Consider the following 15,604-nt stretch of genomic DNA (forward strand, 5'->3'; position numbering starts at 1 on the left):
TCCCAATGGAATTACATTTAAAAACCATATAGACTATTTTGTCAGCAAACTGCAACAGCAATTGGCTTATTTTACATCAACAGAATCTGCTTCCCTTTGATTAGGATTGTTGAAGCAGTTTTCCTATCAGTTTTGGATTATGGATTAGGTCTGCCCTCAGATTTATTTCTGGTGACAGCTAGGTATTTACCATTGTATCCAGTATGATATGGTGGGCTGGTCTTCTCTGGCAGAGAGGTATTTGTTCTGGTATCTATAGACCTGTTCGTTGTATACATCACACTCAGTGTGCACGCGCATTACCAGAACAACGGGGAAGTCTACAATATATTTGCATTTGTTAGCCATGCTAGCGATCTAAACAATCAATCCATGTAGTCTAGATGGAAACATAGGTCCACCTGCATAGGGTGGATTTTTTTTTCTTAATCCTTGGAGTGTCTATTTTAATTAAGATTCTGACAGGTAACAGGTTGGAATAATGTCACATGGGGTTTATTTTTTAACCCTTTATTACACCTATCCTGAACCAAAACCCGAAAAATAAGAAAAAGAAAACAGCATAACTTTTGAAGTTAACACTTTGATTGCCCAAGGCTAAATTCATGATATACCATCCGTTGCCAGCTCTATTTAACATGGAGAAGTTCCCCTTCTTTGCAGGGCTATAACTTTTTAAATTCTATTGCTAGATTGCCATTATTAGGGCCCATTCAAGGTCCTATATGTATTGTTCATTGTGTAGCAACGTTAAACTTTTTCATTCACATATTCATAGTAAAATATGGTCTAAAGTATAAGTATGTTTTCATCTCTTTCTGCAGCTTTCTCCAGAACGTGATTTATAGCCCCAAATGCATTATATTGATGATGAAATACAGTTTGGTAGGAATCTGTGCAAGATCAAAAATTTCAATTGGACGTACTTCTAGAAGTTTCTACGTTTCTACGGATGGGCGGGGGATCGTTTATAATTCCGTGGGCAGCGTTATATCATTCATCTAGTGTGGGTGATATGATCATCAGAGCAGTTTATATCGAACACGTTAAAAAATAACGCTGAATCTTACTGTATCTTCCTCGCGCCGTTGGACGATGAGCGTGGAACTGAAATATTCCTATTATGGGATGTAGAAATACGCGATCTATTTCCAGGTTGTATAATAGTATATACGTCCAAATCATGTTGTTTATCGAGTTATTGGCAACGGATCGCTATGTATTGTGTCGAGATCGAGTCCCGGGACCTATAGAGAGTGCCCGGAAGTAATATGGACGATCACCACTTCATCCACATGAGTTCCTGTTTGGCCCTTCTGCCGATCGGCCACCAGATGGCGCTCTTGAACCGCTAGAGGGTTGAGAGGAGGCCAGCACTGTGTCTCAGGGCTGCGGAGGAAAAATATGATTTCGATCACAGATTTTTGAAATATTGATATTAAAGACGAGTTAGGGCGTCCGCGGCAACTTTAGCATGGCTAGGAAAGACGCCTAAACACGTTTTCGGCACTTAAAGTGTTAACAACATATAGAGACGTCTTAAAACATTTTCCCAAACAAGTTTGACCCAAGGAATTCAGTACAATTGTTATTTTTAAGATTCAAACACATCTTGATTAAATTTCAGGACAGAAAAAGCAAAAAACTCTGAAAAAAACATATATCACATCTCTATTTTCCATTTTTACTAAAATGTAGTGCATTGGACGAGATCGATTTAGGTTAATATTGGAAATAATATTGTAATAAAGATTGTCTCCATGCTGTTATGCCCTAAATATTATAGTTTTGCATAAACAATTCTATAGAGACAAATTAACACATTTTCCCATGCGATTTTGATCAGTGATTTATTTATTGTTAAGGTTCAAACTATATGTTTTCATATGCACTGGATATTATGGACTGGATATCTTCTTTGTTGACACAACATTCAAGTCTTTTTTTCTATTTGTATTTTGTGCCCTAAACTACTAATCATCATCACTAAAACAATTGTCAAAGTCTATCTCTTCGATCTCCATCTCTTCCTCCGCCTCATCACACTCACACATGACTCCATTTTCTGGGCCAGTACCTCAACAAGAGAAGGACGGAGGATGGGTCCAACCGCCCAGACAGGCTTTAACACCTCCTCATCCATTGTTTTCCCCAGTCCATACTTTGATCATAGGCTTTGGGCCTCTTGAATATTGGCTGTTCTGCTCTTTTGTAGCAGGCGACTCTGAAGTTGGCTCGCTATACATGTGGGATGAGACAGACCTTGGGGGTGGCAGGCGTTCAATGTCTACTTTGGAGTTTGCATCCAGGACTTTATCAGCACCCATAATTTTCTGCAGCATCTTGGCTCACATAGCATCAACTGACTTCATCCAACCATGGCCATCCATAATGCATGTGAAGGACTCCATCTCCTGTTGGAGCTCCTCTGTTACCAGCGACAATGCGCCAAGCTGACTAAAAGCCTTCTGGAATCTAGGATTCTTCTGCAGATTATTCAACGGATTCACCTGTCTCTTTCCTTTGAAAGCGCTGGCACAGTCATCCCCAGAAAAGTCATAGTATCCCAGCAGAGTGCTGCAGTACTCTGAGTCCAGAGACTCAGCCAGTTCGGACACATGTATTATCTTGCAGTGCCAGTGCCGTGGTCAAGGTGCCAGTGCCGTGGTCCAGGTATCTGAAGAAGTTGGTCATGCTGACATGGTAGATGAGGATCATCAGTATATAGTAGGGATGCACCGAATGGGAAATTCTTGGCCGAAACCGATACCGAAAATAGAAAACAGTTGGCCGAAAACCGAAAGCCGAAAGGCCGAAAATGATTCATAGAATAGAATTTTTTTTTACCAATGTTGTGGAACATTATGATTATGGAAAAATATGATTATGGCAAAACTTAACTTAAATAATAAATAATCACTATTATGGGTCCATAAAACATTTATTCAGCACTTCTGAATGCATACAGTACATTAATTCCATCTTTTCTCTGGCTGCGCAGTGGACATCTGTGCTCTACTGAGCACACCTTTCTAGTCCCCAGCTGAATGTGCTCGCTTGACTCGGCACAGTAGACGCGCGACAGACAGACAGCGTCAATGTGAGAAACACAATCCCCCCCCCCTCTCGCTCTGAATAATATGCATATTAGATCACTCAGTGATTAACCGCGACGGGCATATAGTAAATAAGGATATAAAAGCATGTTAAAGACGCATTTATTGGAGGCGTTGCGCGCAGAGTTTACATAGAAACAGCGCGACTCCCGACAGCGCGACATCATCACAACAACACGCGTTAGGTTACAGGTTGTTTCTGTTTCAGTGACATATTTTCGGTGAAAAAACTCTTTCGGCCGGAAGCCGAAAGGCCATTTTTGGCTATTTTCGGCCGAAGATTTTCGGCCACCGAAATTTCGGTGCATCCCTAGTATATAGAGAGGTTGGTCATGCTGACATGGTAGATGAGTATCATCAGTATATAGAGGTTGGTCATGCTGACATGGTAGAGGAGGATCATCAGTATATAGAGAGGTTGGTCATGCTGCCATGGTAGATGAGGATCATCAGTATATAGAGGTTGGTCATGCTGGTAGAGGAGGATCACCAGTATATAGAGAGGTTGGTCATGCTGATATGGTAGAGGAGGATCATCAGTATAGAGAGGTTGGTCATGCTGGTAGAAGAGGATCATCAGTATATGAGAGGTTAGTCATGCTGATATGGTAGAGGAGGATCATCAGTATATAGAGAGGTTGGTCATGCTGGTAGAAGAGGATCATCAGTATATGAGAGGTTAGTCATGCTGACATGGTAGAGGAGGATCATCAGTATAGAGAGGTTGGTCATGCTGACATGGTAGAGGAGGATCATCAGTATAGAGAGGTTGGTCATGCTGACATGGTAGAGGAGGATCATCAGTATAGAGAGGTTGGTCATGCTGACATGGTAGAGGAGGATCATCAGTATATAGAGAGGTTGGTCATGTTGGTAGAGGAGGATCACCAGTATATAGAGAGGTTGGTCATGCTGGTAGAGGAGGATCATCAGTATATAGAGAGGTTGGTCATGCTGATATGGTAGAGGAGGATCATCAGTATATATAGAGGTTGGTCATGCTGACATGGTAGAGGAGGATAATCAGTATATAGCAGGGGTAGGCAATCCTAGGCACGCGTGCCTACATAGGCACGCAGGGGCATTTTCATTGGCACAGGGGGCAGCAGTAAAAAATAAATAAAAAAGTATAATTATTTTCTTTTGCTTTGAAATATTATAGTGAAATATTTTGCACTGTTGTCGCATTTATCTTGTTGAAATCCTCCCACAGGTTCTTTTTTGTAAGTCGACTGTTTTGCACACCCCTATGACAGCTATACAGCTGTTCCCATGGTGCTCAGCTGTCAGCAGTCAGCTGGCCTCCCGCACCCGCGCGCAGTTCCCAGGTAATCACAGTGCCGCGGTTGCATTCTGTATGTGCCGTCTTTCATGATGGCAACCCCCGCTAAGAAAGTTAAAGCAAAGGAAATTTGGGCATTCCAGCCCTCATGGACAGACGACTACGGGTTGGTATGTCAGAAGGACCGTGCTGTGTGTACTTTATGTTTAGAAAATGTAGTTTGCTGAACGTCAGGTGTGAAACGCCATTTTGAGACGAAGCATCAAAAAAGTTTCAAAGATCAGGCGGATAAGGCAGAATCGATTAAATGTGCCGTGGCCAGGTATGGAAAGCAAGCCAGCACCCTCAAAGTGTTCACGACTGCTAAAAACCACGCAACTGAAGCAAGCTATCGCATTGCTCATTGCATTGCGAAATGTGGAAAGCCATTCACTGATGGCGAGTATATCAAGGAGGCTTTTCTCTGTAGCTCAGATGTTTTGTTTGAAGGCTTGCCAAACAAAGAGACAATCAAATCAAGGATAAAAGATATCCCCATGTCAGTGTAACAAGTGCCTTGTTGCCTTGTATAGATAATTACACCCCATCACAAAATACACTTTAATACATTCCACTAATACTCCTAAACGTTTTATTTTATTGATTTGAGTTGATTTCATTCCTTTCGTTTTGTTTTATTGCACTTTTGGGAGTTAAGGCTTTTATTTTGAAATCGACACCTTTACTTTCCGGTCCTCCGGGACACGCATCCTGCCTGATTCCTGGTTGTGAGTTAGTCCCTCCCGGAACTCCGAGGGGTGAGCACTAATTCTTATGTTCAGTGATAGACTTCGGTCTAAAAGTTGTTAAATATTGTATATAATTTTCCTAAACTGTGAAACGAGTTTGTAATGTAACTACTGTTGTTAATATGTACCTGTGTAGATTCGTGGGAGGTTTGACTGGGTTAGGGAACTGTATAAATGCACTTAGTAGCCTAGCATGTAAGGAGATTTGCACACACGTGCGCTGGTAACATGGAGTTAATGGATTCACGTCTTTTTCCAATTGTAGCTCACGTGAAGTGCAGGTGGCAGATTCCTAATGCTGGTGCATTGTGTTGCATTGTAATTAACAGGTATGTGTGTACAGTAGCTCCCATGTGTCCGTTTTGTATTCAATTGTGTATTTTTTTCCAATGTAATTATATGTATTAAAATGTGTCATTCTTATGAGAGAGTCCCTCCCGGAACTCCGAGGGCTCACGTGAAGTGCAGGTGGCAGATTCCTAATGCTGGTGCATTGTGTTGCATTGTAATTAACAAGAGGAAAATAAAGACCATCAACAGTCATCCATGTCTGTCGTCCTTAATACACAACGCCGTCAGAGTACACCGGTCACACTTGGTGCCGTTCGACCTCGGACTACGGACAGCGCTCGTCTGTCCACCGGGGACGCTGTCTGCACGCCGCTTCTTCATTCAACTGGCTGTGCTGAGTACAATGTCGAACGTTAACGTGTGCGCATAGGATAAGCGCACATGTGATATTGGTTGTTTTTGTTTGATAATAATATGCTATAGATTGTAATTGTAAATATTATTGTAATGATACAGTAATTGGAAACGACACTAGTTGTACAAGACCATTGTTTTTTTTTTCTTTTTCTTTCATCTGTTATGTATTGTGAATAGATAGCCTATGGTCTAATGTTCAAAGTTTGAGCAGTAACAAGTGTTGCTATCTAACACATGACCACTGTAAATATAATTAGGAACTAATTTGTTTATGTGGTTGGCTGGTAATGATATATATATATATATATATATATATATATATATATATATATATATATATATATATATATATATTCCCCCCCCCCCCATCTGTTCTGGTAAATTGTGAATGGATAGCCATACAGTAGCCTACATGTATTCGTGTGTAGTCTAGTGATCAAAGTCTGAGCAGTAACGAGCTGCCATTTAACACATTCACACATACTTTTCTTTTGTTTATAGCCCTCTAAAGCATTTTTATTTTTTATTCTTGAACATGTCCGAGGCAGTAGCACCAGATCTGGAGATGGTGGGTATGATGCCTGTATATGGCAGGGGTCAGTCAGCTTTTGTGTATGGTAGGGGTAGACCAGTGGGTCCTGTAGAACTGGGTCAGTCAGCTCTTATGTATGGGAGGGGAAGACCAGTGGGTCCTACAGAACTGGGTCAGTCAGCTCTTATGTATGGGAGGGGAAGACCAGTGGGTCCTGTAGAACTGAGTCAGTCTACAGTTCGCCAGTCAGTGTTAGAAGCAGTGGGGCCAGTGGCTACATCTACTCCGATCACGCATGGCAGTGACACAGCCCCGCAGCTCGCTAGGTCAGAGGATTTAGGCAGCCTCGTCACAGACCTTGCCATACAGATAGGAGAACTTAATTGCATCTACTCTGCATGCCATACACCAGACCAGTTATAATAATAATAATAATAATAATAATAATAATAATAATAATAGATTGGATTTGAAGAGAGAAGCGCCTTTCTCAGACTCAAGGACACTGTACAAGGAAAGGATGGAAAAAATAAGAAATAAAATTGAAAAAATATAATAAAATACATAAAATATCTGTGTATAGTAACAACAAGAAAAAAAAATAAGATAAAAGAGATTAAAAAAAAAATAAAAAAAGGAGGCAAGTTCTGTCCAATTGGATGAAGTGGTTGAAATTAACAAACAAACAAACAACAAAACAAAACAACGGAATCTGTGGCTTAAGAAAAAAGTCAGGGGTGGGCTACTTGGGAGCGGGGCCGTGTTGCGTGAAGGCAAGTGTGAACAGGTGGGTTTTTAGCTTGGTTTTGAAGAGGTTGATGGTGTCAGAGCCTCGGATGAGGGGGGAGAGGGAGTTCCACAGTCTGGGGGCAGCTGCAGCGAAAGCTCGGTCTCCCAGTGTGGAACGCCTGGTGCGGGGGATGGTGAGGAGGTCGGAGTTGGAGGATCGGAGGCCTCGTGCTGGAGTGTAGGGGTGGAGTAGGTTGGTCAGGTAGGAAGGGGCCAACCCGTGCAGGGATTTGTAGGTGAGGAGGAGGATCTTGTAGGGGATTCGGTAGTTGATGGGGAGCCAGTGGAGTTTTTGCAGGGTGGGGGTGATGTGCGCGTGAGGACCCTCGCAGCAGAGTTTTGGATGTACTGTAAGCGATCCAGAACCTTCTTGGAGGCACCAAGAAGGATTCCGTTACAGTAGTCGAGGCCGGAAGTGATGAAGGCGTGAATGACTGTTTCCGCTGAGGTGTCGGAGAGTGAGGGGCGGAGGCGGGAGATGGTTCTGAGGTGGAAGAAGGCGGATCTGGTGACAGACTTGACGTGAGGGTGAAATGAGAGGGTGGAGTCCAGTATTACGCCCAGGTTCCTTACCTCTGTGGAGGGGCAGATGGAGTAGCCATCCACGGAGAGAACAAGGTGGTCGATCTTTTGGAGGAGGGCTGGGGAGGCTACAACTATGAGTTCGGTCTTCTTACTATTGAGTTGAAGGAAGTTGGTGGTCATCCATGTTTTTATGTCCTGGAGGCAGGCAGTGAGGGAGGGGGGAGGAAGGGGAGCCGAGGGTTTGGTGTGGAGGTACAGCTGTGTGTCGTCTGCATAGAAGTGGAAGTGGAGGCCGTGTTTCCTTATGATGTCACCGAGTGGGAGGAGGTAAATCATAAAAAGGAGCGGCCCTCAGCCCTCCTACACCCATCTTAATGACTCCTGCCCCGGCGAGTCCCTCCTCTGTAGACCCTGGCCTTCATCAGGTGGTTGACTTGTTAGACCGTGTGCTCTCACTGTGTTCGGCCTCGCTGGCCCCAGCAGTACAGGCTCAGCCTGGTCAGCCGTCTCGCTCCCACATCCAGCCAAGTAATGGGCAGACGTACCACTCACGCAACCAGGCCAGAACGAGTCAGCAGAGTTACTCGCGCAACCAGGCCAGACCGAGTCAGCAGAGTTACTCGCGCAACCAGGCCAGACCGAGTCAGCAGAGTTACTCAACACTGTATGTTCTATCGGCTGTGCCACCGCTGTTTCCGCCCTGGTCACTATGAGGACTCATGCCCTGGCATCTCCCAGCCATCAGCTGGATCAGCATCTCCCTCCAACAGGCCCGCTCAGACCCATCCTGTCGATGCTGTCCCTTTAAACTAGCCAGCCCATGCAGTGAGAGGGATAGTATGGGCAAAGTGAATGAAACCCTCGAGAGAGAACCAGACTTAGAAGCCATCTATGTAAACAGCTGCAGATTACTTCCAGAAAACGAAACAGCCATCTTTGTTGGGTCACAGAGAGTGAACGGAGCTAGTGAACTGTTTTATGCTCCAGTATTAGTCAGTGACAAGTACACATTGAGGGGGATGTTGGATTCTGGTAGTATGTCATGCACGCTCAGTGAGGAGGGTGAACAAAAGTTACAAACCGCTGGTGTTCTCCCTCCTGTCCAGCCGGCACCTGTGAATGTGGTGCTGGTTGGTTGTGGTGGCTTGACTACTCGACCAAAGTGTGTCTATGATTTGGAGATTGAAGTTTGTGGGTCAAAATTTGTGGTTCCTACGTTGGTTGTGCCAGGTCAGAGAGACGAGTTTATAATTGGCACTAATGTAATCAAGTCCGTTCTCCAAAGGCTGAAGTCGACTGAAAAGTACTGGGAGCTTGTGTCCTGCAGAAACAGAGACCCTGAGTGTGAGAAGTTCCTTGAGCTCTTAACACTTTGGCTGCCATGGGTTAAATTCATTATCAACCGTAGGTTGCCGGCTCTATTTGTCTATAGAGAAAGTCCCCTTCTTTGCAGGGCTATAACTTTTTAAATTCTATTGCTACATTGCCATTATTAGGGCCCATTCAAAGTCCTATATGTATTGTTCATTGTGTAGCAACGTTAAACTTTTTCATTCACATATTCATAGTAAAGTATGGTCTAATGTATAAGTATGTTTTCATCTCTTTCTGCAGCTTTCTCCAGAACGTGATCTATAGCCCCAAATACATTATATTGATGATGCAATACAGTTTTATGGCAATCAGCGCGATATAAAAAATTCCAACTAGACGTACTTCTAGAAGTTACTACACGTCATCTGATGTTGACCGGATGGGCTAGGGGGCGTTTATAATTCCGTGGGCAGCGTTATACCAATCATCTAATGTGGGTCAAATGTTGATAATAGCAGTTAGTATCGAAGACGGTAACTTTACACGCTAAAACTCACCCCAGTCTCTGCGCGCCGTTGGGCGATCATCGTAGAGTAGAAATTTTACCATTATGGGATGTCGATTCACCCGGTCCATCTCCAGCTTGTATAATGGTATATACGTCCAAATCATGTTGTTTATCGAGTTATTGGCAATCGATCGCTATGTAGTGTGTCGAGATCGAGTCCCGGAACCTATAGCTAGTGCCCGGAAGTAATACGGCCGACCAGCACAATCTCCATAGCACTTCCTGTTAAGCGATTGCGCCGATCGGCCACCAGATGGCGCTCCTGAACCGCCAGAGAGCTCAGTGGGTCCTCCTGGTGGATCTCAGGCCAGCGGAGGGGAAATATGAATCCGATCCCAGATTTTTGAAATATTGATATTAAAGACGCTGTAAAGCGTCTTCGGCAACTTGAGCATGGCCGGGAATGACGTGTTTAGGCGTTTTCCGGCAGCCAAAGTGTTAAGCTGCACCTCCCGCTGGTCGGGCCCAGACCCGCCCGGGGTGATAGGCACAGTGAAGCTATGCCAGGCGGTTACCCTCCTCCCTCAGCAGGAGTATCTAGTGTGGGGGAAGCTACCAGCCAGTGCACATGTGTCTCCTGGGAGTACAGTCATTGTGGAGCCCACCTCAGCGAGGTCGGCCCCTCGCAACATCATAGTGGGGAGAGTGGTGACTCCCATGTGGGGCGACCGCTGGGTCCCCATGAAGGTCTTGAACCCGACACAGAGCCCCATCACGCTCCGTCGTAATGCCAAACTGGCTGATGTCTCACCTTGTCTTGCTGTTGAAGATCTGTCCATCACTCAGGGCCTGTGTCAGCAGCAGTCTGGTGTCTCCAGCTCCTCCGCCTCTCCTGGCTCCTCGTTAGATGCTGAGCAGATGTTGGCCGACTGTGGACTGGAGGACGTGAACATCAAGTCATGTGAGGTGTCTCCTGATGGGAAGAAGAGGCTAGCTGACCTACTGGTGACGTATCAAGATGTCTTCTCCAAGGACAAGCTGGACTGTGGAAAGGTCAAAGACTTTGTGCACCGTATCCATCTCTCAGACGACCGTCCATTCCGCCTGCCCTTTAGGCGTGTCCCCCCAGCTGACTATCACAAACTGAGAGAGGTGTTGACTGAGATGGAGGTGAAGGGGATAATCTCCAAGTCGATGAGCGAGTATGCCTCACCTCTGGTCATGGTGTGGAAGAAAAATGGAGACCTCAGGATCTGTACGGATTTCCGCTGGCTCAACGCAAAGACCGTCAAAGATGCTCATCCGTTGCCCCATCAATCCGACTGCCTTGCTGCCCTTGGTGGGAACGCTTTCTTTAGCACCATGGATCTGACCTCAGGGTTCTACAACGTCCCTCTCCATGTGTCTGACCGGCGGTACACTGCCTTCACAACACCACTGGGCTTGTACGAGTACAACAGACTCCCGCAAGGCCTGTGCAACAGTCCGGCATCTTTCATGCGTATGATGCTCGGCATCTTTGGCAACCTCAACTACTCCAGCCTCTTGTGCTACTTGGACGACCTGCTGGTGTTTGCGCCGTCTGAGGAGGAGGCGCTGAAGCGATTGGAGGTGGTCTTCTGCAGACTCAGAGTGAACAACCTCAAGCTCTCACAGAAGAAATGCAACTTCTTACAGAGGTCGGTCAGGTTCCTGGGTCATGTGGTCGATGCCAGTGGAGTCTCTGTCGACCAAGAGAAGGTCTCCGTCATCTCTGGCTTCCAGAGAGAGGATCTGATGGAGTCGGATGGCCGCACTCCCGCTCAGAAGAGAGTGAGATCCTTCCTCGGCATGGTGTTGTATTACCAAAATTTCATACATGGCTGCTCCAGTATAGCCAAGCCCCTCTTCGCCTTGACGGCTGGCCAGAAGAGGAAAGGGAAGACCAGTGCTGGTCGTACGAGAGCCGGTACGTTCCGGAAGCTGACTCCTGAGGACTGGACTCCCGCCTGTGAGACTGCGTTTGAGGAGCTCAAGAGGGCGCTCGTCGACTGTGTAGTGCTGGCTCACCCGGACTTTGAGAGGCCGTTCATCCTCTCCACTGACGCGTCGCTGGACGGTATTGGAGCAGTGCTCTCTCAAGTCCCTGTCGGGGAGGAGAAGGCCAGACCAATCGCCTTTGCGAGCAAGTCGCTCAGCCGCAGTCAAGCGAACTATCCTGCCCACAGACTGGAGTTCCTGGCTCTCAAATGGTCAGTGTGTGACAAGTTCAGTCACTGGCTCAAGGGTCACAAGTTCACTGTGTGGATTGATAATAATCCACTCACATACATCATGAGTCATGACCAAGCCTAAACTTGACGCATGCGAGCAGCGCTGGGTGTCCAAGCTGGCCCCTTACTGCTTCGACATCAAGCATGTGCCTGGGAGGCTGAATACAGTGGCCGATGCGCTGAGCAGAGATCCCTTCGTGAGGCCGCTCAGCCGGCGTCTCTTGACCGAGCCCTACTCCGCTCTTCTGGTGCAAGTGTGTGATGTGGAGAACAGGGGGGTGCAGGATATCTTCCGTCTAACATGCCAGCCCCAAGCTCTAGTGACCCCTTCTGGATGTGCGGTTGCTGATGTGTCCATGTTGGCGGATGAGACCTCCACGGTGCTTTCCTCCCAGGAAGACTGGGACTCTGCGCCAAGACACAGGGCAGTATCTATGGCGGGTCACCTGTCCACTGTTGTCACTGCCGACCACGACGCAGTCTCCTCCTTGTCGTTGGCCGATCTGCAGGCCCGCCAGCGAAGAGACGTCACCGTCTCCAGAGTCATTTTTTTTTTTTTTTTTTTTAAACTTTATTTTTTAGCGTTTATCGCTTTTCTGGTCAAGCATGACCGACAGAAACAGGTTGAAAATGGGATGTAGAGCAGGGGAAGACATTCTGAGAAATGACGGCGGGTCCGGGAATCGAACTTGTGTCCCCCAGATCCGTGACGAGCACGGTTTTCCCTGACGCAGAAATAGCGCCGAGATATGCGGTGAGCTACGGGAGCTCCCCATCCAGAGTCATCTTTTACGTCGAAAGGGGCCGCAGACCCTCCAGACGCGAGCGCTGCTATGAAGATCAGCCCGCCTTGAGGATGCTGAAGCAGTGGGAGAGGCTCGCTATGCAGAACGGCATCTTGTACAGGGTTACGAAGGACCACATGACCAGGCACAAGAGGTTCCAGTATGTTCTGCCTGAGTCCTTGAAGTCGGAGGCGCTGTCTGGAGTGCATGACTTGGCTGGTCACCAAGGTCAACCTAGAACGCTGTCTCTCGTACGTACCTAATAGAAAAAATACATGATGCCATTGATCAGGGTGATTGTGGGGTGGGCGTTTTCCTGGATCTATCAAAGGCTTTTGACACCATTGACTTCACCATTCTACTTGGGAAACTACACCATTATGGCATAAGGGGTCTGGCTCTCAACTGGTTCAGTAGCTATTTACATGGTAGGCAACAGTACGTCGATATAAAAAATCACAAATCAATAAAAATGGACATCAAATATGGGGTCCCCCAGGGGTCAATTCTAGGGCCTTTACTATTTATTCTCTATATAAATGACTTTGTCAACTCATCTGTACTTCTGCACAAAGTTATATTCGCTGATGACACTAATTTGTTTCTGTCACATAAAAATCCACTCAAGCTACAAGATCTACTCAATACAGAACTACAAAAAGTGGACACCTGGTTCAAATGCAACAAGTTATCACTAAATCTCAGCAAAACAAACTTTATTGTCTTCCACTCAAATCGGATGCACACACATCACATGTGCATAAAAATAAATGGAAAGGAGCTGTCAAGAGTGGCGTCCACAAAATTCCTGGGGGTCATCATCGATGAGTCACTCAACTTCAAATGCCACATAAAATACCAACAAACAAAACTGTCCAAATATGTTGGCTTATTCTGCAAAATACGTCATTTTCTTCCCTTGCCTGCCCTTCTCACTTTATACAAAACCCTGTTTGAACCCCTCATTAATTACTGTAACGTCATATGGTGCAACACATACCCCAGCCATCTCAAAAAACTAGAAAGCCTACAAAAGAGGGTACTACGAGTGCTGTCATGGTCCGGGTATCGAGCGCCCTCAAAGCCTCTTTTCCATCGCTTTGGTCTCCTGAGGCTCGCTGAATTTAACATTCATCAAAACGCATCAATTATGTATCAAGTTGTCAACAACATGAATCACAGACTGTCTGAGCTTATCCCAGTCTGCCAACCACTGCACATCCACAACACAAGAAACAAGCATCTTATATCTGGCAAGAGGAGAAGGCTAAATTGTGCTAGCCTAAGCATAGCATGCAGGGGTCCACAGATCTGGAACAAGCTTGATGAAAATCAAAAAATTACTAATACCTTTAAAACCTTTAAAAAATCATTGAAAGAGGAACTGCTAAAATCATATCTCTAATTAAAATTATAACTTAGGAATAAAATTGTCTGTATTATGTATCTCTGTTATATGTCAGTTAGTAGGTAGGTGTGTAAACCTACCCACGTTGTATTTTTTTTGTTTTGTTTTTGTTTTTTGTTTTTGTTTATTTGTTATTGTTTTGTTTGTTCTTATTCTGTTTGTATCTGTGTTCCGGACGTCTACACCGTCATCGCTTCCAGACCACAGTGCTACATATATCGGATCAGGGACCGGACTGGACGGGAGAAAACAGTCCACAGGAACCTCCTGCTTCAGGTCAACTTCCTCCCCTTGGACGGGTCATTTGACGATGAGGGCCGCGGACAGCGACACCTGTGCGCCTGGTGAAGCCTCCCTCTCAGTCATGCCTGAAGCTAGCGCCTCAGACGCGGACAGTGTGGCAGCAGAGCCTTCCATGGGAGATGGACCTGATGGGGATCGCACCGCATCATGGGTGCAAGAGCAGTCTTCAGTGGAGAGTGAGGATGACGGGCTACGTCCGTATTCCCCCCAGGGGATGTCCCCTGCTCTGAGTGAGTTTCCAGTGGCAAGTGCCGCCAGTCCCCCACTGTTGCTTGCTCCACCGAGTTCCCCCCCTGCTGTAGTCCAGCATGAGGACAGTGTTGTGTCCACACAACTTGGGCGTACTCCTGAGCTAATGGGTGTCAGTGTGCCTGGTCAGAGCCAGGGTCCACAGACCACTGAACACTACACGTCCAGGTTCGGTAGGGTCATCAAGCCAGTCTTTCGGCTGATAGAGACAATGGTCCAACTTGAGAGTATGATGGGCTTCGAGCCACAAGCCTCTATCAGACATGTGTGAGGTCAGCTACAGTGTTGTGTATAGCACTTACAGCCTGATAGTGTCCTTTGTGGTGATAAGGAGTAACAGTTTTATTTATGTGTATGTGCCCTCGTCATGGTATGGTCAAGTGTAGCTGGATGGTGTATATGGCACCATCGTTATCCCTGGAGGTATGGTGGGAGTTGGCCACTCCTAGTGCCCTCCTGGCCTTTTATTAGGTGACAGGTATTGTTGGATTGTTCCGCAGTGTGTGGTTCTCATAGTAAGCTTGTGACTAGTGTGACGCGAAGTAGGCACCGTTTTTTTTTCTTCGATGTAGGTGTAATTCTGGGGGGTGAATGTAACAAGTGCCTTGTTGCCTTGTATAGATAATTACACCCCATCACAAAATACACTTTAATACATTCCACTAATACTCCTAAACGTTTTATTTTATTGATTTGAGTTGATTTCATTCCTTTCATTTTGTTTTATTGCACTTTTGGGAATTAAGGCTTTTATTTTGAAATCGACACCTTTACTTTCCGGTCCTCCGGGACACGCATCCTGCCTGATTCCTGGTTGTGAGTTAGTCCCTCCCGGAACTCCGAGGGGTGAGCACTAATTCTTATGTTCAGTGATAGACTTTGGTCTAAAAGTTGTTAAATATTGTATATAATTTTCCTAAACTGTGAAACGAGTTTGTAATGTAACTACTGTTGTTAATATGTACCTGTGTAGATTCGTGGGAGGTTTGACTGGGTTAGGGAACTGTATAAATGCACTTAGTAGCCTAGCATGTAAGGAGATTTG

At 45.8% G+C, this 15,604-nt stretch overlaps 1 protein-coding gene across 1 annotated transcript in view; it reads right to left on the bottom strand.

The window, feature by feature from the left end:
- ccdc92ba (coiled-coil domain containing 92Ba) overlaps nucleotides 1–15,604 on the bottom strand; it is a gene marked incomplete at both ends in the record, with an annotated part of 93,700 nt that overhangs the window by 48,140 nt on the left and 29,956 nt on the right. The window lies entirely within an intron of this gene.

This window comes from Notolepis coatsorum (genome assembly GCF_963971535.1).
Source record: "Notolepis coatsorum genome assembly, chromosome: 1".
NCBI lineage: Eukaryota > Metazoa > Chordata > Actinopteri > Aulopiformes > Paralepididae > Notolepis > Notolepis coatsorum.